At 39.4% G+C, this 26,431-nt stretch overlaps 1 long non-coding RNA gene across 1 annotated transcript; it reads left to right on the top strand.

The window, feature by feature from the left end:
• The first annotated feature begins 17,645 nt into the window (after positions 1 to 17,645).
• Positions 17,646 to 25,924, top strand: LOC139126708 (uncharacterized). Its single transcript, XR_011550704.1, has 3 exons — positions 17,646 to 18,074; positions 21,921 to 22,028; positions 25,318 to 25,924. It is a non-coding gene; the product is annotated as an uncharacterized lncRNA (long non-coding RNA).
• Positions 25,925 to 26,431: the final 507 nt, after the last annotated feature.

Here is a 26,431-nt window from a genome sequence, read left to right as displayed (position 1 = left end):
GGGCGCGCCATGAATGCAACTGAATGATGAAATTTGTCGCTTGCACGATGCATTTTAGGCAAGTATGAGCCCGTGTCGAAATTTTTAAAACACACTGAACCCGCCTCCCTAATTGGGCATTCAAAACATAGTGACCCCCCTATCACCATAGTTAAAAACAGGGTGACCCTCATGAATCCACTGCCCCCCCCCCCCGCCGAATAAACTAACCAGTCCCTTATTATGAATATTGTACGACTTAAGCAGTTATGACTTCCTAAGAATTCCTAAGACAGACACGTTTTATAACAGCCTGGTAGCCTTATAATCCATCATAATCTTTCGCAAAATGTACTCGTTCTTCAGACCGTGCTTCAACCACATCAAAAATCGACTCAGGGCTAGTCAAGGCTCTTTAGCGGCATTGCTACTGTTGCTTGCTTCAAAGCTCGAAGGTTATTCTCGGAAGCAGGGCGGCAGCATTCGTCAGGGCCGGATTTTGCACATTAAATGGAAAGCAGTGGTTATTTCTTCGAAAATATGTGATTGGACTGCGTACTTCTCTTTTGGGCCTTGGACTTTCGCCGCCGCGCCCAAACATCAATTAACAAACAATCACAAGATAGTTCAGTCACGTGAATCTGTAAATTGTGATGCATCTATCTATCGTGATTAATTCTGAATTACCTGACGCATAGCAAACAGGGTCGCAGTCAGGTGTTCGAGGACGTTCAGAAGACACCATCGACTAGTTTAATTTCAGAGTTAGACGAATTCTTTTTAATTGTTTCGAGAACTATCAGTGTACCGTACTGTTGCATATGAAATAAACTTTTACACGATGAACTTCGAAGTTTTAAAATGTGCACAGTTTTATTAAAAATACTTTTCCGAAAAAGCGGGTGCATGGGAAAAGACACCACGAATGGAGCGACAATTGCTCAAGAAAACGTCTTTTCCACTTTCTACATTTACCTTCGTGTTCCATCAAATCCCACATCAAGTCATAGTGAACTTTGAGCTCAGTCCCGCATGTAAAATTGCGACCGTGACCCGATGATATACGATAATGGATTTCATAAAAAAGTGCTAGAATTTCGCTTTTCCAGGCCCGGCAGTACAAGTTGGTAGTTATTATATGAGACCGATTTCAAACCATGTTCAGAATTGATGAAATAATACAGATATGATCTCCAAAAACCGTTTTTTATTCCATTGATTCATCACCTTTTCGCGTAGACCTCGCTGTGTGTATCCACATTATCGTTCGGAAAGATACCGGTATATCTCCTATATACGTAAGCTGACATGGAGAACATCGTCAGAACTACAATATTCCTGCAATGTCTCGAAACACATTGCACCACCTTGGTGAATGATACACGTCCTTGTATGTTCGTCAGAAACTAATTTCAGTAGGCCTAGGTTAGGATACGACATCGGTCAAATGAGGATTAAATATTGTACTGCAGTTCTTTCTTTCAATTTATTTTTCTTTGTATATGAACTGTATTATTCTCAATTTCCTCCATACTATTTTTGAGCATAGCCGGCGTGTACATAGCAACATTGTTAGTGTTGAAATGAATCAAAATCTGACTATTGCAACAGTAAGAATGTTGTATGTACAATAAGAAAGAGAATACAAGGTGCACGATTGGCTGTATCTGCAGTGCACTATCAATGTTAATATCAATGTTATAGGCCTACTAGCCACTTTGCACAGTTCAACCCGTCTAACATACACACGCACATACATATCTACGAAAGCAAGATCATAGAAGAGATTTCGTTTATTTGAAGTAGTTAAATAGGAATCATATGCAACAAAAATCGAATGAATTCTTCAAAACCGTCCTCAAAATACGAGCAATATAGGCCTACTTCGTATGACTCACACATGATTATTTCCCAAAGTTTTAATTAGGCCAAATAGCTGCTATTTTTTACCATCTTGAAAAAAACTCGCCAAATATCCGGCTCAGTGCACTGGTTGGGCACGTCTGTGTGCGTAACACGAAATATTCATGAAGATAAAAAATGCGTAAGCTGCTTAGTGTACATGCAGAGAGGCTGGACTGCAGCCTGATGCTAGGGGGTCAATGTGTACAATGATGTACCTTTATCTGGCGAAACACAAAAAATATGGTTCAGTTAGCTATATTTTTGTCTAACGAGAGCAAAAAAATAACATTTTCTTCAAGATTGAGTAAAATATGATAGTTATAATCAAATTCTTTGCAAAGTCCATTTCATGAATACTTGAGCACTTACGGAGTCATACTCAGAAGACGCCAATGTTACGATTGGCGTGGCGTCGCGTCGCTTACATCTGTACATCGTACCATTCCTACCCCGTGATCGTGCCGTCAATAATCTTCAGTTGTCGATATTTTAGCTTCTACTGACATGTCCCGTCGGTGTTTAGGAATGTCTGCTAAAGACACTGTATGAAATCGGGCGTTTACGATTTTATAAGCTAACGTAAACGCGCCTTATCCACTTCCTGTCCCGTCGATTAAGCCAGCTTATATTTCCTAGGGTTGTGACCGGCAGAAACTTACACATCCTAAATCTCACACTTAAGCTGTTACAGGCCGTGTACGTCGAATCTACAAATACGCCCAAATGTACGTTTCAGCAGGGTGATTCGTTGCAATTTTCAACTATAGTGCTAACATAGTGATCTACGTTGTCTTTAACATGCACTTTTGTGGTTTACGGAGCTAAAACTGGATAGAAAATATGGTTTTGAGCAGGGTTACTCAACTATGTCGAAGTTGCTAGCGAGTGGCGTCAGTGGACAGGCGGGGCAATTGTCACCACTGTCCGTTGTGATTACATAAGCAACGCGCTCGGGTAACACACGGGAAGTATGAATCGCTTCGGTTACGTGCCTTACTAATACTATGACCACACTCTTTTAGTTCTGGTATATAAAGGAACATTAATAGTGGAGCAGCCTCGGTCAATTTTAGCACAGAATGTCTCCCAGTAAATATGTAGTCTTCCCAGTAACTAAAGGCTGACGGTAGCCAGCTTCACTTGGACACCCGGACCATTTCGACAGGAGTTATTCGACGTCTAGTTTTGCCGCGGCCACATTGATTCCCCTTTTTAGTCACTTCCAACAAGGGAAATTCTCATTTCACTCCTTTTCTTCATGTTAACGCACGTTTTAAGGCGAAGCTAATTCTAGGTACTACATGTAGTACGTTCAAGAACGTGTTAACTCTCACTCCGAGGCACGGTAGCATGGCATTCATTAGTGTCTACCAGCACGCATTATCGCCTAGCGCCTTCTTTACCTCATAACTATACATGTACTTAACTTTGAATCATTCAACCCACTCTGATTTGATTTGTAATTAGCCATGGATTGACTGCTCACACAAACAGCTTGGCGGTCAGAATGATCAGGATCGAAGTGGCAATAATTCTGGCTGGACGTTGATCAGTAATTGGACGATGTCGTTACCTACTGTGGTCCTTAGGTGCGCGCGAGCTACTTTTGATTTGAGCCTAAAATAAGTTTCCCGAAACTTACATTCAAAAACGCTGGCTGGTCAATAGGGACGCACAAAAAAACTATAAAATTAAGAAAGTTCACTAGTAATTTTTGAAATGCGAAAAAAAGTTTAGTGTAAGTTAGGGTCGTGTTATAGAAAAAAAAGGCATATTACGCAAACTTTCGAAAACAATTGTTCCTGTTTTTGAAGGTCAGTGAACCGCTAAATACCGTGGTTTCAGTAAGTTGCGACGGAACGATGTTCCGATGTTTTACAGGACGAACAGGATAAAAGTTGTGAGTGACAGTAAGCCGGTACGACTGACGTTTCGAACGATCAAGGGACCGTGTTTCCATGAGTGAAGTGAATTATCCCCCTGAAAATCTCCTTGAATGAATAGAATAGCTGCCAAGAATACATATACTATAGGAAATGTCGCTAATTTATACATCAATTTATCAATTTGACAATCATATGTACAACGACAGTCCCTAAACACATAACTACATCACAGTCCCTGTGACTACATGAACAACGCAAAGCGTTTCTTCGCAAACGCCGATCACGCCTGTTCTGAATGTGAAATACAAAAAAGCATGGAGGTGTATCTGGTACTTATGTGTAAATGTAGTTCTAACCTCTTGACACCTCATGTTTCGCGATGGAATCTGCGATTGCATGATATGAATTTTCTTGCCACTGTGAGCAAACCAGCACTATAATGTTTATATCGCTGGGAACTATGATATACTTACAAAATACCGCAACCTCAAAGACAGATGCAATAAGCAATTATCATAAAACACATGATGGACTTTCGTCAATTTATAATGGCGCTTCAGTGAAAACTGGGAAATTCCTGAAAAAGTCCACTGACTGGAAACGCCATGATACTGGCCACGGTCCCTCCTGGCACGTATTTTAACATTTATTTCCGGGTTAAATTTCTAGATGTTTCGGCATAAAGTCGTAAATTCCGACCGCAAGCCGTTTCGTGTCGGCCTCTAGCATGTTCTATCTTACAGGGAACATGGTAAAACACAGTAATATCTTCACATCATTTTCAATTCTGTGACACAAGTTTATCGATAGCACTAGCCGCTGATAAAACAAAAGCTTGAAGGCGGATCCGTTGGAGAAAAAACAAAATGCACGTAAAAGTAAAGGTAAGAAGGCAAAGGTCAATCAAGCTTACGAATACAACTAGTCAGTCAATGACTGATAAGTTTGCCCCCCCCAAAAAAAACAACAACAAGAAAAACAAAACAAAACAAAACAAATCGAAACAGGGATGCTGAAACGACTTAGGTCACGATGCCGATGTGACTTGCGGCCGGAAATTGAGATCGTAATGACATGGGTTGAAACGACTGGCTGGAGGCCACCGGTAGCCAGCGCTACGCAAACCCTTTTATTCCACAAGCTATCAGTCTTTTTAACGCAAATTTTTATCGTGGTAATTACAGTTGTCAAAGTGTAGGTCAGGCCCAGATCATTCAGCTATATCATGGCTGTGAGGTAATTGGCCTAATGGTTTCCTCAAATATCCGAGAGAATTTCTGAAATCGCCGTTTGTGAAACTTTCCTTTGACATCTAAACCATGCGATCAGAATTCGTCCGACCTTCGCGACGTCAGAACTACGAGTGAAAGACAAATGATAGAAACATAACTTTTTTCCAAAATGCAGAAAAGCCACTGACATGAACAATTATGCAACAAATCACCGTCCCTCCGTGGGTGGAGGGACGGTGAACAAATGTAGATCGTGTGAAACGGGTACACTTTTCCCGCAGAGGAAGTCCTTCAAACGGTGTTTTCTTTGTACAAAACGTGTCAATTACCATTGCGCCAGTAAACTCTCTAAACAATCATGAAAAAAATATTTCAGCCGACAAACATTGTAGCCAAGACAGTTCAATTTAGTACAAAAATGAGATAAAAGTTCACAGGTCCGCATTTGATAGCCAATATATTCCCCGGAGAAATAACCCATTTGAGAGGTTGTCGGACAAGTGTGTCGAGGTATCGAGAGAACGTACCGGCTATCAAATACTACGCAAAATAGTAAAGAATGACAGTGGAATGAGCTACAAAATCACTATAAGTTTTAAGTTGCAGGTAGAATAAGTCAAGCAAGCTTGTCGAAGAGAATGTTGCATCGGACATTAGAGGTATCGAAGATAACATCTGACAAGTGTGTCACGGGTGTCGATCGACTAGATGGCTTTCAATTCTACTGGTGGACTCAGAAGGAAAAAAATCAAAGAAAAATTAGTCAGAGGAAAGCATTAACGAAATCAAGAAAATCAGTGTATGTCTCATTGTACTTGTCCGTGCACAGTCCCTCCACCAAGGGACCGTGGTCCGCGTAAGCTCATTTTTAACCACAGGCTTTGTTTCTGTATATGGTTTTACTGTTGGACAAAAACACCGTAATGCTACGCTAAAATTATAGAATTGATTTCCTTCCCAGAGAACTTTTTCATATTATGATACGCAGATCGATGGGGAAATAGTTTAATGTTAGGTATTCTTAGAAGTCGGCTGTCCTTTGTTTGATATTATGATTAGCAACTGCACCCTTCGTTCATTTGCATCTAAATGAAGCCGTCTTGGCTTTGGATTTGCACATATGCATGTGAAATGAGATTTCAACCTGTCGTTTTCACGGGTTGAAGCGATGTTGTAATCACCGTCCCTCCACCCACCTAGGTGGAGGGACGGTGTTGTAATTAATGGTTCATTGTGTATGCACAAGGGGCAGATGAAAGTCCCCGGGGTGGGAGGTTTTTTGTGCAACGGTTTACCTTATTTGATTTTATTAATTTTGACTGTGATATTTCAAATAAAGCTTTCGAATCCAAACTGTCTGACTGTGTTTCCAAGTCCTTATCTCCTCTTCAACCAGTGCACATACCACTCTAATTGCTGCGCAAACATTGCCAACTTGTATCAGCGTATCAGCGGATTGGCTTATTAATTACGTCAACACCACATTCGTCCCACATGTGTAGGGCGGCTGTGGTGTTGACTCAATCACTTAATCCGCTGATACCGACAACGGATTAGCAAGTTGGCAATGTTTTCGGAGCAATTACAATGGTGTATACACACGTTGGAGAGGAGATAAGGACTTGTCGGGTAATATATAAACAGTCAGACGGTGTGGAGTCGAAATCTTTATTTGAAATACCACAGTCAAAATTAATAAAAGTAATTTTATTAATTTTGACTGTGGTAAAATTAATAAAAGTAATTTTATTAATTTTGACTGTGGTATTTCAAATAAAGATTTCGATGATCAAGAAAGCAGTCAGATGGTTTGGAGTTGAACTTTATTTGAAATATCACAGTCAAAATTAATAAAATAAAATAAGGTAAACCGTTGCACAAATAAACCCCCCTCCCTACCCCAGGGGACTGATTTCTTTCGCCTATGGTGTATGGTGCGAGTACTATCAGTGTCAAAGAGGTGAAACGATAATGGTGGTGACATTTCGGGCATTCTCCAAAACAGTCGGTTTTCACTGAAAAAAACAGCCTTTAATTTTAGGAGCGGTGAAGATCGCCCAGGTCCCCTGCTTCAAGCCATCGTTCACTGAGCACTGTTGATCGCCACGATTTAGCTCCGCACCGAAAACTGACGCATCAGCAATACAGTATTTGCATCAAAGCACGTGTTTGCATGACTTTGCGGTCCCATGGCACGCGCGATAGCATTTTTGTCAAAGGATCAACAAAACATAGCTAAACTTCTGTAAGGCGAAACTAGATTCTAACGCCTCCCCTTGATGATAAACATATAAATGAACAATATCTGATTGGTAAGACAAGAGACGTTACATGACCGCAAAATCTTCTCAACAGTCAAAGACTAATCTCAGAAGCAGTTGTCACTAGTCTCTAACGGTCCCATCCTACGGGTGAGAAGTTACGCAATTTGTGTGATTTGTTAATTTCATTGCCACTCCATTTTGTGGGGTGACGGCGGTTATTCGGGTAAATTCCATAGCCTGGGATCCCCCAGGCCGAAGAAACTGACCAGACCCATAGTGACAGTTGAAAGAACGCTAAATTTTCAGGTACAGGTAGTCAACGGAGCTGTTCATCGAAAAGGGGCAGGAGAATCGGGTTTTTTTTTTTTTAATGGCAGTGGATATTTTAAGGGCAGTGAAACAATATTTTAACTGGATGTGTGGCAGATTTTGTTTGTTTGCTGGGTGGGTAAAATCACATGATTGGCGTTTGGAACGGGTTATTAACGACTGGCGAGACGAAAATGCTCGTAAACTTGTACAGAACAAGAACATTTACGATATACAGCGGAAACGCAGTCAGATGTGTCCCTCGGTAGCTACATGTAAAGAGTACACCAACAACTATCCAAAATACAGTCAAAATGTAATCAGTCCGGGTCAGCTCCAAAATTGGAGACGCTATACCATAATATTTTCCCCCTCTCATTAGCCAATCAGCGGCCAGCGCGCCATCAGTAAAAATTGTATTTCCTGGCAACCTCCACATGCGTCCTTCGTTACGTACGCCATACTGTGTCGAACTCCCGCGCCGTATTCTGTCATAATGTCGAACAGTTGTGTGGCCACTCTGTCAAAACACAATTTCAAAATTGCGTACCAGTTTTATTCTGGCTAAGACAACCAAACCCCGTATATCGCTGTGATTCCTAGACTCTGGCTTGAAGTCCTGCGAAATATAAATCGTGTACCTACACAGATCGTTCAGAATACCCCATTTGTATCGGAGATGGCAGCGATACAAATTCTACCGTATGGGGAACAGTTGTGTGGCCACTCTGTCAACACATTTTCAAAATCGCGTACCATTTTTAGTCTGCGTTTGACAACTACAAAACAGGTATCGTTTTAAAGCTCTGACATTGCTCTTCTTTCTTGCAAAATGTTATACGCGTACCTACACAAATAACCTTTATAACAGTATTTCTAATAGAGATGACGAACATCCACAAAATGATTCTCGGTACGTGAGCGAAATCGATAAACTGGGGGTAGAAATGAATCGTCAATATTTCGAATATTTGTTCACTAATCGGACTCCTTGTTGGACATGACCTTCTGCAGAACACGTGGATTATGTTGACTGTCGAAATTCGTCGAAATTCACAAGACAGGGGCTTAATAAGCGGCCCAAAACTGCCGATCACACTTGGTGGTAATTTGTGACCCAGCGTGACCTGTACTTTATTAATGATGTAATCTGGTCGATGATTGGCTGATGCCGGAATACATTATGTTATGTAGGCATTTCCCCCCACACTCATCATGACCTGAGTTCAATTAGTCTAGAACATTCTCAAGGTCACTGCCCTTGATGACCTCACAACCTTGAATTCAATTAGTCATGTTTGGAATGTTCTGGAAAGTTGATTAGTTGTGTAAGGGAGATAATTTTAGAACAGTAATTAGCATGTCAAAAAAAGTTCTAGATTGTTCTTACATGCCTTTATAAAAGGGACGTGCACAGCTTCCAGTCAGACTTTTGGGATCGTGTCTCTTGTGTGTTACTAAACTCCAGCAGTAGTCATTCTCAAGACTTTCAAGACCTTCACTGTCAACGCTGGATTTATACTGTGGACTTTGTGCAGCTTCAAGCCTGCAAGCCAAAGGACTGTTCATTCATCCGACTGACTGTTACAACTCTGAGACTGGAGCTTTGCCGTCCCAGCTGAGATAAGTAGTCTGTACACTTTAAAGCTTGTATCTATCCCTAACTTAGCAATTAGTTTTATTTTCGTAATAAATTTGTTTTTAAACGTTAACTGCTGAGTTCACCCTTTTGTTCGTTTTCTCTGCACGTAACAAATTGGGGGCTTGTCCGGGATACGAACATTTTGGCCGTTTGACAACATTTTGCCTACCTTTTCAAAACTACTTTACACTGTGAACTCAGCGAAATTTAATCATGGCGGAATTTAACCAGAGGAATATGGATGACCTCGATCAGGACACATTTAATTCCCTCAGAAAAGACAACCTCATAGCACTGGCAAATTTCCTTAAAGTAGATGTCAAAAGATCTATGCGCAAGCGGGAAATACAGTTCAAGATTGCAAAACATTTAGTTAATTCTGGCCATTTTGAGGAGTCTGCCTTAAAAGATTATGAGCCTGAGTCCTCCTTCGAACTCAAAAAATTAGAATTAGAAATACAGGCAGATTTGGAGCTTAAGAAATTGGAATTAGAAAAGGAAATGAAGAAAAAGAATTGCAAATGGAAGAAAGACAGAAAGAAAAAGAAAGGCAGGAAAGATTAGAAATGGAAGAAAGACAGAGAGAAAAAGAATTGCGATTAGAAGAACAGCGATTACAGGTAGAAATAAAACGTTTAGAGCTTGGACAGTCAGGAAAATTCTTCCCTTCAGACAAGTTTGACATCACTAAGCATTTCAGGTTAGTTCCCCCTTTCCAAGAAAAGGATGTTGATAAATATTTCTCCATTTTGAGAAAATTGCTCAGAGTCTGAATTGGCCTAAGGAGTCCTGGTCTATGCTTTTGCAGAGTGCTTTGGTGGGTAAAGCCAGAGAAATTTACATTCAGTTGTCAGTAGAGCAGGCTTCAAATTATGATTCTGTGAAGGAATTAATTCTCAAGGGTATGAGTTGGTGCCTGAAGCTTACCGTCAGAAATTTAGGGATTGTGAGAAGGTGAAAGATCAAACTTATGTTGAATTTGCTCGAACAAAAGAACAACTGTTTGATCGTTGGTGTTCTTCGGAAAAGGTCAGTCAGAATTATGACAAATTACGACAGCTTGTTTTGATTGAGGAATTTAAAAGGTGCATCCGGAGTGACATCAAGACGTTTATCAATGAACAAAAGGCAGATACATTGGAGGTTGCTGCACGTTTGGCCGATGATTATTCATTGACCCACAAATCTTCATTTCTCAGCAAACCATCCCAGTCCTTTTCATACAGAAACAATGCAGGTAAATTTAACTCCTCCTTTTCATCCAAGAATTTTTCAAAGGAGAGTAGGAAATCAAATGACAACAGTTCACAGAGTTCAAGTAACACTCCCACATCATCAGATCCCAAGTCTCAATCTCCTTCTGACAAACAGTTTGGTACACTTTCTTGTAATTATTGCAAGAAAGACGGCCATTTAATGTCAGAGTGTTTCAAATTGAAAAGAAAACGTGAAGGTCAAAGTGGTCAAAGTGGATCTAAGCCAACCGGCTTTATTTCTTCATCAACTCAATTAGAGTCTAATAATGTGTGCAACACATTTTCTGAGGTTAAATCCCTCTTATCCCCAATTAATGAGGTCAAGGTCAATTCTTCTCAAGATAGCATTATGGGTATTTTCGAACCATTTATTCATGATGGTTTTATATCACTTTCTAGTGATTTCTCTTCCGCTACCCCTGTCAAAATTTTAAGAGATACCGGGGCTTCCCAGTCTCTTTTGTTGGCAGATACCCTGCCGTTTCTGAAAAGTCATTTTCAGGTTCTAAAGTTCTTATTAAGGGGTAGATTGTAATGACTACATTCCTGTTCCTCTCCATAATGTCTATTTGTCTTCGGACTTTGTTTCTGGACCTGTGACTTTAGGTATTAGGCCTTTTTTGCCTTTTGAAGGGATTCACCTTCTTCTTGGAAACGACCTTGCTGGGGACAAGGTCATTACTAATCCACTTGTGACTGATAATCCTAGTTTAGATCAGGATCCAGAGCCAATTGAACAAGAGATACCCGATTTATTTCCTTCATGTGCCATTACTCGAGCCATGTCAAAGAAAACTTCCGAGAATCAAAATACTCTCAAAAATAATGTCACAGATGTTGACTTAAATGACACCTTTCTCAGTCAGGTGTTTGACACGGATCATTCCGTTATCCCTCGTGGATTTGAAACTTCCAGTAAAACTTCTGCTGACCAAAGTCAGACATTTTCTAGATCAAATCTCATTGCAGAACAACACAAAGACCCAGATATTTTGTCTTTGTTTGACAGGTTAGATGATGAAGGTAAAACTTCAGATAGCTCTGTTTCCTATTATACAAAATCTGGTATTCTCATGCGTAAATGGAGACCTCCAGATGTTTTGGTTGATGACGATTGGGCTATAAAACATCAAATTGTGGTTCCAAAGCCCTACCGTGCTGAAATATTGCGCCTGGCCCATGAAACTCCCTGGGCTGGTCACTTAGGAGTCAGGAAAACTTATCATAAAATTCTCAGTCACTTTTATTGGCCTAATCTCAGGCAGGATGTAGCACATTTCTGTAAAACTTGTCACACATGTCAAATGGTAGGAAAGCCAAATCAGACCATTCCAAAGGCCCCTTTACAGCCAATTCCTGCATTTCAAGAACCATTTAGTAGGATACTAATAGACTGTGTTGGGCCCCTACCAAAAACAAGATCAGGAAATGAGTACATGTTGACAATTATGTGTACATCAACTCGGTTCCCAGAAGCCATACCACTGAGAAATATAAAGACAAAGACTATAGTGAGAGCTTTAGTCAAATTTTTCACTTTATTTGTCACTTTATTCGGCCTCCCTAAATGTGTCCAGTCCGATCAAGGCTCCAACTTTATGTCTGGTATTTTTCAACAAGTAATGGATCAGCTAGGCATTAAACAGTATAGGTCATCCGCCTATCATCCAGAAAGTCAGGGTGCTCTTGAGCGATTTCATCAAACTTTGAAAAACATGATTAGGACCTACTGTTTTGACACAGAGAAGCAGTGGGATGAAGGAATTCATTTTCTGCTCTTTGCTGTTAGAGAGTCAATTCAAGAGTCTCTTGGTTTTAGCCCATTTGAGCTTGTATTTGGACATACAGTCCGTGGCCCACTTAAGCTCGTTAAAGAGAAATTCCTATCAGACGATGATGATTGTCTGAATATTTTGCAATATGTGTCAGATTTCGTACAAAACTCTCTAAAGCATGTGAATTAGCCAGAGAAAATCTTGAGTCATCTCAGCAGTCAATGAAAACCAAATATGATAAAGCACCTCAAAACGGAAGTTTGAACCAGGTCAAAAAGTTCTTGTTCTACTTCCGGTTCCTGGCAAACCACTCCATGCTCGTTACTTTGGGCCATACCTAATTGATAAGAAATTGAGTGATTTAAATTACATCATAATAACACCTGACAGGCGAAAACAAACAGCTATGTCACATAAATATGCTTAAGCCATATTTGGATAGGGATAATCCTACTATAACTCAGCCTGTCAGTGCAGTCAGTTCAAACCATTATGAAGATAGTGATACTGAAACTGACTTGAGTGAAAATACTCTAAACTCAAAGCTGGGCTCGGTCAAGCTTCAGAACTCAGAAATCCTGGAGAAGCTGGAGTCTACAAAGTTGGCACACCTCCAGCCAGAACAACAACAACAGGTGAAAGAACTGCTCCACGAATATAAACACCTGTTTCAAGATGTTCCAACGAGGACAAACGTCATCTATCACGACGTTGATGTTGGGGACAGTAAGCCTGTAAAACAACATCCATACAGACTGAATCCAACAAAAGCAAAATATCTCCAGGAAGAAGTCAAATACCTGCTGGACAATGACTTTATTGAACCCAGTAAAAGTAACTGGAGTTCGCCGTGCATACTTGTTCCCAAATCAGACCACAGTTATCGTATGTGCACGGACTTTAGGAAGGTCAACACTTTAACAAAGACAGACACTTTCCCAATCCCGAGGATTGATGACTGCATCGACCGAGTGGAAAAGCCAAGTATGTGACGAAATTTGACCTACTGAAGGGATTTTGGCAAGTCCCTCTGACGGATCGTGCTCGTGAAATATCCGCCTTTGTTACATATCCGCCTTTGTTACACCAGACGGATTGTTCCAGTACAAGGTGATGCCATTCGGAATGAAGAACTCTCCGGCAACGTTCCAACGGATGATCAACGACGTCATATCCGGGCTAGACGGTGTGCAGCCTACGTTGACGACGTCGTCCTGTATAGTGACACCTGGGAGGAACACATCAAGCTCATGCGGAAGTTCTTTGAGAGACTGAGCAAAGCAATGTTGACTGTCAACCTTGCCAAATCTGAGTTTGGTTGGGCAAGGGTAACTTACCTCGGACATACTGTAGGACAGGGTGAGGTAAAACCTGTTGATGCTAAAATCAGTGCCATTTCAAGTTTTCCCATACCAAACTGCAAACGACAACTGATGCGCTTTCTCGGTATGGCTGGTTACTACAGAAAATTCTGTCCAAATTTCTCCACAATTACTGAGCCTTTGACTAACTTACTTAAAAAGAAAGTAAAGTTTGTTTGGTCAGAGCAATGCCAACAGGCATTTGATACACTTAAAGCCATACTGCAAAGTGCCCCAGTGTTGTCTGCACCAGATTTCACTTTGCCATTCAAATTAGCTGTAGATGCTAGTGATACGGCTGCTGGTGCTGTTTATTGCAAGAGGATAGTCATGGTATAGATCATCCTGTTTGCTATTTTTCACGCAAATTTAACAAATCCCAGAGAAACTACTCTACAATTGAAAAAGAGTGTTTATCTTTGATATTAGCTTTACAGCATTTTGAAGTTTATGTTACTTCTTCAAATCAGCCAATAGTGGTTTATATTGATCACAACCCTCTTGTTTTTCTGCAGAAATTTAAAGGCAAAAATCAGAGATTGCTAAGATGGAGTTTAATGTTACAGGAGTTTAATCTTGACATTAGACATATCAAAGGCAGAGACAATTTAATTGCAGACTGTCTCTCTCGTATTTAGAGTTTATGTTGTTCACTTTCAAGAAATTTTACTTTAGAGTAAAACAAAATTTGAGTACTTAAATCCTTTCAAGATTACATTTGTAAAAGAAAGATTTTTCTTTGAAAAATTTTCTTTTTTTTGAAGAGGGGGTGTGTTATGTAGGTCATTTCCCCCACATCATCATGACCTGAGTTCAATTAGTCTAGAACATTCCCAAGGTCACTGCCCTTGATGACCTCACAACCTTGAATTCAATTAGTCATGTTTGGAATGTTCTGGAAAGTTGATTAGTTGTGTAAGGGAGATAATTTTAGAACAGTAATTAGCATGTCAATAAAAGTTCTAGATTGTTCTTATATGCCTTTATAAAAGGGACGTGCACAGCTTCCAGTCAGACTTTTGGGATCGTGTCTCTTGTGTGTTACTAACTCCAGCAGTAGTCATTCTCAAGACTTTTCAAGACCTTCACTGTCAACGCTGGATTTATACTGTGGACTTTGTGCAGCTTCAAGCCTGCAAGCCAAAGGACTGTTCATTCATCCGACTGACTGTTACAACTCTGAGACTGGAGCTTTGCCGTCCCAGCTGAGATAAGTAGTCTGTACACTTTAAAGCTTGTACTCTATCCCTAACTTAGCAATTAGTTTTATTTTCGTAATAAATTTTGTTTAAACGTTAACTGCTGAGTTCACCCTTTTGTTCGTTTTCTCTGCACGTAACAATTATCATAACGATGTAGCCTCTAAATTTGGAGCATGACCCGGACTGGTAATAAAGTTGAGGAGAGCTGATGTACATCGACTTCATCTGTTTATATTACCAATAAAATCAATTATGAAGTATGAAGCTTTTTATATTTTGTTCTTCCCCCGAAGTGTATAGAAAATATACCGTATGGCGACATGTCTGAACTTTTCGTATTGTTTTCCCAGGCATAGCATTCCAATTGCAAAGAGTTAGCGAGTATATAGAGATGGAGCGTTTTACAAGATGGTCTATACCAGACTGCCTGATTAAGTAAAAAAATCCTGCATGAGAGATTTAGAATTGACGGACGTCCGAATTCTACTTGTCCAGTTATTATGAATCATTGTACGACGTAAGCGATCAAGACTTCCAAAGAATTCTATAGACAGGAACGTTTTATAACAACTTTATAATCTTATAATCCGCGGACAACTAAGATCATAATATTTAGCAAAATGCTCTCGTTTCGATTTGTTAGGGTTGCCATCGCAAATGTCGCTCATTTATATGACAAATATGTGCAGTCAGCAGACGACACTCTCTTGTGAGTTCAACTTTGTTAAAATTGATGTGACTTGCGACGAAAATTGATTAATTGACACATAACTATAGGAGAGCTGCATTACATTTTGTACCGGTGTGTTTTCGAATATTGCCAATACACTCTCATTAACATTCACCAGGGGCATCAACGACATCAAAAATCGGCTCGGGGTGAGTCAAGGTTGTTTAGCGACATTGCTTAGCAACGCAGAGAAACTTATTCTTGGAAACAGGACGGGAGCATAAGTCAGGGCCGGATTGAGCACAGTACCTATGGAAACCGGTGGTTATTTTACAAAATATGTGATTCGACTGCGTACTTCTTCTTTTGGCCTTGGACTTTCGCCGCCTTGCCCCAAACGTCAATCAGCAAACAAATCATAAGATAGTTCAGTCACATTAATCTGTACATTTTGATGCATAAATCTTTTGTGATTTATTGTTATTCTGACTACCTAACTCATACACCGGTACCTCCAAGCTCCATCAAATCCCACATCAATTGTGGTGAACACCGAGCTCAGTTCCGCATGTGAAATCGCGACCGTGACCGATGATGATGAATTGCATAAAAAAGTGCTTATATTTCGCTTTTTTCCCGTCATAGGGGGGGGGGTGCCTACAGGTTGATAGTTATTATACCAGGCTGATTCCAAAGCTTATTTAGAAATTGAAACAGATACGATATCCAACTAAAAACCGTGTTTTATACAACTGATTCGTTATCTTTTCGCCTAGACCTTGTTGTGACATCCTTACTTCTGGAGCAACCTGGTTGAGCGCGACCGAACTACAATATTTCTTCAATGTCTCAAAACATATTGCACCACGTTGGCGCATTGGACACGTCCTTGTATTTTCGTCAGAAACTAAATACAGTAGGTTTGGATATGACATCGGTTACAAATGATGGAATATTAAAGATTAAAATACTTTTATCGATCGACAAAAAAAAAAAGAAAGAAAGAGAGGGTATGTTGAATCAAAGTCGGGAGACACGATACTTTCCACGAATAATCAACAGTGAGCAACGACCATGAATATTTTATTCAACTTTTAAAATTAGTTATCGACTTTCTTTGACACCCCCGTTTTTTTGGTTAGGAAATACTGTCTTCAGTCGTTTTGGTACCTCTTAGTATGACTGACACACGATTGCAGGCCTTACCCAAAGTTTTAATTAGGCCTAATTGCTGCTAGTTTTTACTATTTTGAAAAAGACCTCGCCAAATATCCGGTTCAGCCAGGTGCAGCCAACGAACAATTCACTTTTAAAGGGGTCCTTACTAATGATAAGGTATAGGCCTATAGTGTGAACTGACTAATTTTCAGTCGAGAGGGTAATTAATTCATAATTTGCCCTCCCACTAAAACTTTTCGACCTACCCTGCGCACTCAAACCCACTCCCCACTTATTTTTGCCCGTTTCCCTCCCTACTGTGAATTTTTGAAGCTGCCCTGTGGCGAAAAAACTTGCCAATTTCCCTGCCCTGGAAAAAAATTCCCTCAAAACGTTGTCATTCTTTTCCCCTGCAGACATGAAAAGTTATAAGTACTAGCCCTGTGTCCCAATCCCCAGAAACACCATGACTCAACTTCCCCTGTCCCGTTTTAAAAGTAGCTTTCTCTCTCCTCGTTTTTCGCCAAGCTCTGTCCCCAGGACAATCAACCGATATCTGCCCTGCCCTACAAAACAAACACTAAAATTTGCTCCCCTGCCACTTAAAAACATGTTCCCTGCCTGAGCAAAATTAAAATTTCCTCTGCCCTCAAAAATCGCCTCGGAACAGCTTTTTTCGATGTTCCTGTTCTGTGCACGGGTTTGGCACGTCTGTGTGCGTAACACAGAATATTCATGAGGATAATATTGCGTAAATACAATACAAGCCGCAGTCTGATAGCACGGCAAAACTTGACCCTCTAGCCTGCTGCCCTTGAGTTTGTACATTTATCTGGTGTAAGACAAAGATGGGGCTAAGTTAGCAATATTATTGTCTAACGAGAGCGAAAAAATAACATTTCTTCAAGATTGAGTAAAAAATGATAGTTATCATCAAATTCTTCGCAGTTCGTTTCGTGAATATTTGAAAACCTAAGGAGCCGTAAGCCATATGGTCAAAGGTCAATCAGAAGACCCAGTGTGGTGTTGGCGTGGCGTCGCGTACACGTACCGCCAACAATGATCAAAATCTCCAGTCGTTCATCTTTTAGCGTTTACTGACATGTCCCGCCCGTGTTTAGGAATGTCTACAGTCTACCCTTGAAATCCTGGACCATCTCGACGACTACGCTGTACGTTTTAATCTAGTACAACTGGAGAGTCCAATCGTGTCGATGTCATGAACTTAGTTACGTTTAGAGCTACTACCAGAAGCTCAACGGTTCGACAAGCAGCAAGTTTATTCTCCGTTCAATCGGGACGAAACTCGACAACCCATTTTAGCAATTTGGACGGAAGACGGCAACTCTTTCGCACAAGCGAAAGGTCGACCCCTCGATCGCTGCTGAGTCCTGCATCAGCTGGACGGAGGTCGTGTACAGTATACCAGGTACAGGTATGTATAGTTAACTTGTCCTCTTTGTCTTATTTATTCTTAACCAGCCATATGTAACCAGCCCAAGTGTCTTTTCGTACATACGTCTACTCCTTCTCGTATAAACGTGTTCAGCAATGTCTTTATCTTGCAAAAATGTCTAACGTTTGTGTTGTTTAAATCATCGATATTGCTGATAAATTTCAATAAACAATGAACATCTAATTCCCAGGCAACTTCATGCTAATGTAACCTTTTCGTGGCGAGGGACTGTACAGAAATTACGGGGGGGGGGTGTTAGGGTTCTGGTGTTGGTGTTTCGAAAATATAGAATAATCACCCTTCAAAAGTGTTTTCAAGAAAAAGATTGCCCCCAACTTTCATTTGTCCTTTGTGTCACAGTCTTATTTGATGTTTTATTAATAACTGACGTAAAATTTCTTATTTGACCTTTGAACTTTCAAAGAAATACCCTAAACCTTTAGAAACATGTAATCACTTGGGTGAAAGTCCAATAGCATATTTGTTGTTCACATCTGCTTTCAAACGCTATTCTCACCATCCGGTACTATTCGAAAAACCAAATTTCGTGCACCAACATTCATGATTCACTAGTAACCAGCTCAGTCTAATTAAGTACATTAATATCAATAATCAAGCATCTATAAATACACAGATGTGGCTAGTTCTGTATTGAAAAATAAGATTTAATGGTTTCCCCATAGATACAATGTGAAGTGAATCACCGTCCCTCCACCCACCGGTCTGGAAACAGCTCCTGTTTGCTCCGAGCCGCGTTGCTGGTAAATATATCAATTACAAAAAATCTCTGAATCTCTGACACCTTAAATGTGACAAGTACGTGAATTTGCATTAAAAATATGCTAATTTTATCCAAAATGACCAGAATGCATGGCGATATTCACTACAGCGATTTTGCTGGATAAACTTGTCGAGACCAAAATATTTTGTAACATAAACATTTTGATATTGAGGTGGGAGCCTCAAGGTTCTTTCACATTTTTATACATAAAAATTCATTTCTTTTCAAAGCTGTCGCGTACTCTTTTGGCCTCCAAAATAGAGCTTGCAAGGAATGATGCTAGACAACTGTATGCGACAGTATCCCTTAGTTACACAGCGGAGCTATATCGGCCGCTAGGTTGAGTAATGTTAGAATGAAAATCGATTCTAGAAAATAAACTTTTAGGAAGACTTACACCTCGCAATTCCCCATTTTCAAAAATAGGTAATATTACTAAGGACATAGAACATACAATGTCTAAGTTGAAAACATTCAGCGCTCTGCATTATACATTAGACTACTCTGTGCACTTTATGTGAAGATTTCAGTGCAGGTATGCACAGTATCCTCAGTGTTTGCATGTTTGGGCAAATATTTAATCACAGCACAATCTTTACCTTGTGCAAAATTGCACATACACCAAAATTACTGTATTTTCACAAACTTACTTCAGCTCTGAAGGATGTTGGCTTTTACTGCAGTAGGAAACCATACATTTGTGAAACATATGATGAGTAAATTCAAATTTTAACAGTCATTTTGATTTTGGTAATATTCCTAAGGAACAGAACATGCAACGTCACAGGTGAAAACATTCACCTCTGTCAGTGTTCAATCTGGGTGGGATGTCAAAACAGGGGGTCACTGTAAACCCCTACTCCTGTCCCAAGGGGACCATTTTAGAAATTCGGGGGACATCAACACACATGTAAAACCTTGAATCTTCTGTGGAAATTACTATATTCTGTCAACGTGGGATTTAAAGGGACATAAGCTGTAACTTGTTGCAAGTTTTTCAGTGTTCTGCTTCTGTATATCAACTACTGTGTCTGATCCTAAAATGTTTGTCATGCTGAAATTTCAAGTATTCTTTTTGTCAACACAGCTTGTATGTGTGTAGTGATCATTGTTTATTGTTTACAAATGAATTCTAGTCCAGGCTTGAATGCAATTTTCAACAATACCGTAATTTCGTAGATTATACTCATTTAGGTGTGTTGACATGCTAAATACTTGGCATTAAATTACGAATTAGGGATTCAATGCAGAAAGTGTAGGAAAACCAGAAAACAAAAGTTCTGAAAAAATAGCCAAAAGATACAGCTTATGGAGCTTTAAATAAAGTATATATCAACTCTTAAACATACTGTTAACTTGTATGTATTTGGAAATTAATGATCATTGGTTCTGACCTAAGGGTTTTACATAGCGCTGTTTCTCTGGAAAATCAGATATGTCCGACCTAAAATATTGCTGTTCAAAACGATCATAGCTGGCCCTACATGGATGCTTGCCTTGTAGTGTTCAACCTTTGTATGGGTGGTAGACATTGCAGACGCTTCAATTTGAGGGCATGCCCCATCACCTTTGTCTAAAACAGGGGTGCATCAACTACTGGCATTAAAAATCCAAGTCGCAACTAGCCTATCGCCATTATGCACAGTCTATTTTGTCTTGTTTACATTCATTAGCCATGTCACATGCACACAGCTCTACACTACATCAGTCCTTTCTACCCAGCTTCTTACACACCACCTTATACACTCTCACAAACTTATTTCAACTTGAAAGTTAACCCTTTTCCTGCCAGACAGTATTAAGACTATTACTTCCCAATCAGCCAAGTCAGTAAAACGCGGTATTGAGCCCAAACATGGCGTTTTTTCACCTGCTTGGCTTGGCCTGTTATAGCATCTTTAGTCCAAAAAAATCAAGCTTACAATATTTATGTTTTCTACAGCCTTCAAATGTACAATATTATGTTAAAATACACCATATGGAATATGTTGTGTTTCATTAATTTTAACCATCTTGACCTGATGGTGAAATATGGACTTGGCAGGAAAAGGGTTAGCGCATAAAATAATGCTTAAAGATACTGCTATTGGGGCTTTAAAAGGCCGTGAGCTGCAACACTGTGAAATTTGTCCAACCTCAAAGTACCTTCAATTTCTTCAGATATTCATTGCAATCTACAAATTGAACGATATATAGTCATTAACTGTGCCTCAACAGCATTTGGTTGTGGCAGAATAGACAAGAAATTGAGCACATCTTTGTTAATTTTAAATTTCCCGCAATTTTCAAAATCTTGCCATAATTAATAGGTGAAAACAAGAATTTTCCTCTAAGTGGAGTGAATCCCTTTCCCTTCCTTTCAGTGGGTTGCACCATGTTGTATTTGTAAAGATTTAAATGTGTACATCCACCATTTACGCTGTTTATCATGTAGTTGCATGTAGGCAGCCATATTTGGGTGCGGCACCCATTTATTATTTGTCTTACAAGAATCTCCTCATGCAGTCCAACTCTGTGGATAATTATACTAGAGTAAACATCTCTGAGTTGTAGAAATTTGCTATGAACTGATTTTAATCTAAATATAAAAATCATAAAATAATGTCAAAAGTTGCAACTCATCTGCCTTAAAGTAAACATGAGAATAATTCTGATCTTACCTAAAACATGGTATGTCATTTTATTTTGCATCACTTCATTAATGATTTCTAACTTTCTAAATTAATGCAATTTCTGTATCAAATGAAATATGGTCTTATTTTCAACATGAACATTTTGTATTATTGTATAACCATGGATGTAAAAAGAGTCAATCTTTCATCCATGCTTAGTGCAGTGGGAATCCGATGATGTCAAGCCTTTGTAGGCCATGGGAATGCTATTGTCTGATTCAAATGTGAATACCAATTGATATTCAGATTAATATGATTATTCATTGTCATTATTGTCACATGAAATATGATGATTCATCATCTGTGTTTCAGATATTTTGATTTTTCACAGTAAGATTTTAACTCTTTTATTTATATCCTTGCAAGTTGCAGGCCCCTTGGAGATGTTTATTAGGCACTGAAAAAGTAGGGAAAGGGTAGTGTCTCAAGGAAAGACAGAGTTACACAAAAAGGCATGCCAACAACAGGAGAATAAGAGAGGTATGTACTACAAAGTCTGCACTGATAATTTTTTAGTCTAAACCAGTGAACTTTGAAGGACAAGGTAACCAAAGCACCAGTGTTGGTGAATTATAGTACATGTACATGGTAGAACCATCATGACACAAGTAAAATCAATTTTACTTAGTTCAGCTTTGATATTTGGTTATACATTTGCAGAGCACCTAACAGCTTTAAGCGACAAAATCTGCCTTTTAGCTCCGCTGTCAGAGACGCGGAGCTTATCCGATAGACTGATTGTCTGTCGTCGTCCGTCCGTCAACAATGGTCTTCTTCTCTGAAACCGCAAGTCAGATTTCTTTGAAATTTGGTATGGAGGTTCATAGGAGTGACCTCACTCAAGTTTGTTCAAATTGTGGTGAAATTTGCATAATTGTATTTTTAGGGGCAATTTTTCCTGTTTTTGGTCAAGAAATCTTCTTCTCTGAAACTTCAAGTCAGATTAATTTGAAACTTGGTATAGAGGTTCCTGGAGGTAACCCCAGTCAAGGTTGTTCAAATTGTGGTGAAATTTCCATAATTGTATTTTTGGGGCAATTTTTCCTGTTTTTGGTAAAAAAGTCATCTTCTCTGAAACCGATCGTCGGATTGCTTTGAAATTTGATGTGCAGTTTACTTAGGGTAACTTAGCTTTGCAATTTGTTAAACAGGTTCCTACCGATGAACTTAATGGTATTTATTAGTCCCCACGGACACCGTCCGGGGGACTTATAGGTTTGGTCATGTCCGTGCGTGTGTGCGTGCGTGCGTCCGTCCGTCCGTCCGTCCGTTCACGCAGATATCTCAGACATGCCCAGGTCAATTTCTTTCAAACTTTGCACAAGGATAGTACCCTACCCCATACAGATGCACGTCGATTTGTTTCACAATGCGATCAAATTTGGCCGTGTTAGAGAACTTTTTAGTTTTCACCTCCATAGACTCCCATGTATAAGGCAGTCTCCATAGACTCCCATGTATAAGGCAGTCCTTAGTTTTCACCTCCATAGACTCCCATGTATAAGGCAGTCTCCATAGACTCCCATGTATAAGGCAGTCCATAGACTCCCATGTATAAGGCAGTCTCCATAGACTCCCATGTATAAGGCAGTCCATAGACTCCCATGTATAAGGCCAAGAAAAATAAAAATTTAGTTTCTCATCGTATTCATATCGCAAAAAGGATGCAGTGACACAGTTTTTAGTCCCAACGGATGAAGTCCAGGGGCTTATAGATTGGGTCATGTCCGTCCGTGAGTCCATCCGTTCACGCAGATATCTCAGATATTTTGACAAAATGTCATGTGACCTTGGTGACCTTGACCTCAAATATATATATTTGTCCATAACTCAGTAACCACAAGTGCTACCCCTTCATATATGGTATGATGGGACAGCTTATGACGCCACATATTGTACCTCATTAATTATGCACATATCTAATTTTGAGCAAGCAATAGAGCTAGAGGTCTGATTTTTAGTATATAGGGATAACTTAGCAATACTATTTTTTTTTCAAAATGTCACGTGACCTCGGTGACCTTTGACCTCAAATATATATATTTGTCCATAACTCAGTAACCACAAGTGCTACACCCTTCATGTATGGTATAATGGGACAGCTTATGACGCCACATATTGTACCTCATTAATTATGTGCATATCTAATTTTGAGCGAGTCAATAGAGCTAGAGGTCTGATTTTTGGTATATAGGGATAACTTAGCAATACAATTTTTTTGACAAAATGTCACGTGACCTCAGTGACCTTTGACCTCAAATATACATATTTGTCCATAACTCAGTAACCACAAGTGCTACACCCTTCATGTATGGTATGATGGGACAGCTTATGACGCCACATATTGTACCTCATTAATTATGTGCATATCTAATTTTGAGCGAGTCAATAGAGCTGGAGGTCTGATTTTTGGTATATAGGGATAACTTAGCAATACAATTTTTTTGACAAAATGTCACGTGACCTCAGTGACCTTTGACCTCAAATATACATATTTGTCCATAACTCAGTAACCACAAGTGGTACACCCTTCATATATGGTATGATGGGACAGCTTATGACGCCACATATTGTACCTCATTAATTATGCACATATCTAATTTGAGCGAGTCAATAGAGCTAGAGGTCTGATTTTTGGTATATAGGGATAACTTAGCAATACAATTTTTTTTTCAAAACTGTCACGTGACCTCGGTGACCTTTGACCTGAAATATACGTTTATGTCGATAAATACGTAGCCACAAGTGCTATGTCCTTTATATCTATACCCTCCAATTCTGATAGGATATTAGACCTTAAGATGTCACATCTTGTACCTCATTATTATGCGCATATGTATTTCTTGGCTGGCCAATACAGTTAGAGGTCTGATCATCAAAGTACCCATTAACAAGTGGGGACTGTGTCATCAACGATGACTTGTTGAAATTTGATGAAATCTGCAATTTTGTTATTTATGGGTAATTTTTGCCATTTTTGGTCGAAAAATGTATTTCTCAAAAAGTACTGGTCTGATAGCTTTGAAATTCGATATGCAGGTTCCTACAGAATAACTAAATTTGATATTTTGACATTATGATGAAATCTGCAATTTTGTATATTTTGGGGCAATTTTTGCTATTTCTGTTAAAAAAATTTGTTTCTCAAAAACTGCAAGTGGATAGCTTTGATATTTGGTATACAGGTTCCAAGGGATTATTGTAATATGTGATATACTAAAATTATGGTGAAATCTGCAATTTTTATTTTAGGGACAATCATTGCCATTTTTGGTCAGAAAATTTTATTCTCTAAAAACTACTCGTCAGATAGCTTTAGTGGACGTGTTCTTTGGAATGATCCGATGTAAAAATTCAAATTATGATGAAATCTTCAATTGTATATTTTTGCAGATATTTTAGCCTCTTTTTTCTGGCCATTGAAATGAGCTATCAAAGATTTCCACCTTCTTCACCAACATGTGTCAAAAATAGTTATTCTCTACATAAACACAGCGGAGCTATATCGGCCGCAAGGTCGCTTGTTAACCTTCCCTTGAAGATACAGATGTAATCGATAGTTATGCAGCTTATTCAATGTCAAATTTTGAGATCACAATGAAATGTGTAAACCCTGCAAATTATTTTGGAGAAACATACAGATAAAGTATCGCCCAAAGCTTCGCTTTTTTAGCCTCATTATCGTTTCGTATCGTTTCCGCATCACCCAACCCCAAATCCAACATCGCTCACTCGGTTGTTTGGTATCGTTTCCGTATCGTTTCACTAGCGCATCGCCTCATTCACGGAACTCAAAGACATCAGATATGAGATATCGGGCATGAAAAGTCGATGTCATTTCGTCAAAAGTCATCGAAAATTGAGAATATAGACAAGATTTTATCTAGTTGAAGGTAAATGATCGGTTAATAATCATGAATTTGAACGTCTTGGACGATGTGGGTACGTGATTTAGAGTGATTGGCGCGGCGTGACATATGTAGGCCAACTCAGATTTATACCGTATGCGCATGGTGCGATAGTTTGCCTAAAATTAATTTTATTTGTGATGGATAATTGGTTGCGGAGTGTAACTCTATAGTATGAATTGCGTAGCAATTATTGAAACACTTGGAAGTTCCCGCTATCAGAGTGTTATCAATGTGTTGTGACTAAAGGTCACGGACTTCCTCTACATCATAATTTATTCACGTCAATCGGGTTTAAAGGTCACTGTGTAAAGCGTTAGGAGAATTCATGGCGGCATCACTATATGTGTTAACCTAGTATATGATACACTGCAGTTATTATTTTAGCAATTGTCCTTACTTTGTACGGCCAGTTTTTCTTGTGCGCTTTCAAGGACGTACATGTATTTAAGCTTAAAAATACTAATTTCAGTCATTTAAAATGGTAATCCTGCACACAGTACCACACATTTCTGGGTTTCTAGTCAGTGGAAAAGTTGTCCCACGTCACTTTTTGACACTTGTCTCATCGGGCAACCCGTACTGGTGTTTCAGTTGCAGTTGTCCAAACGCGACTTTCACTTGCAACCGTTAATGTCTGTCCCTGGTAGAGTGCTATCTTGTTCAAAAATGTTCGCAAATAAAACGGTATACAAACTTCATATCAAATAAAAGCAATTCGTAAAAGAAGCGCATTATAATCACAATATGTTTCAACTTTGTTCCCATTTTTGTGTGTTGAAGCAACATTTCATGAATGGATAATGTTGGACATATGGGGTTGGACACATGTATTTGATCTTTCATTTGTATACCTTTACTCTCAAAACATGGGCAATGCCAGGCGGCGAAATTTCCGAAGGCGGCAACTTTGCTGTGGCATTTTGAGTGAATAATATGCCGTGGCCAATTGGGACCATGAAATTGACTTGATAC

The sequence above is a fragment of the Ptychodera flava genome, unplaced genomic scaffold (genome assembly GCF_041260155.1).
Source record: "Ptychodera flava strain L36383 unplaced genomic scaffold, AS_Pfla_20210202 Scaffold_126__1_contigs__length_170810_pilon, whole genome shotgun sequence".
NCBI classification, from domain to species: domain Eukaryota; kingdom Metazoa; phylum Hemichordata; class Enteropneusta; family Ptychoderidae; genus Ptychodera; species Ptychodera flava.
This window is presented reverse-complemented; position numbering and strand designations above follow the sequence as displayed.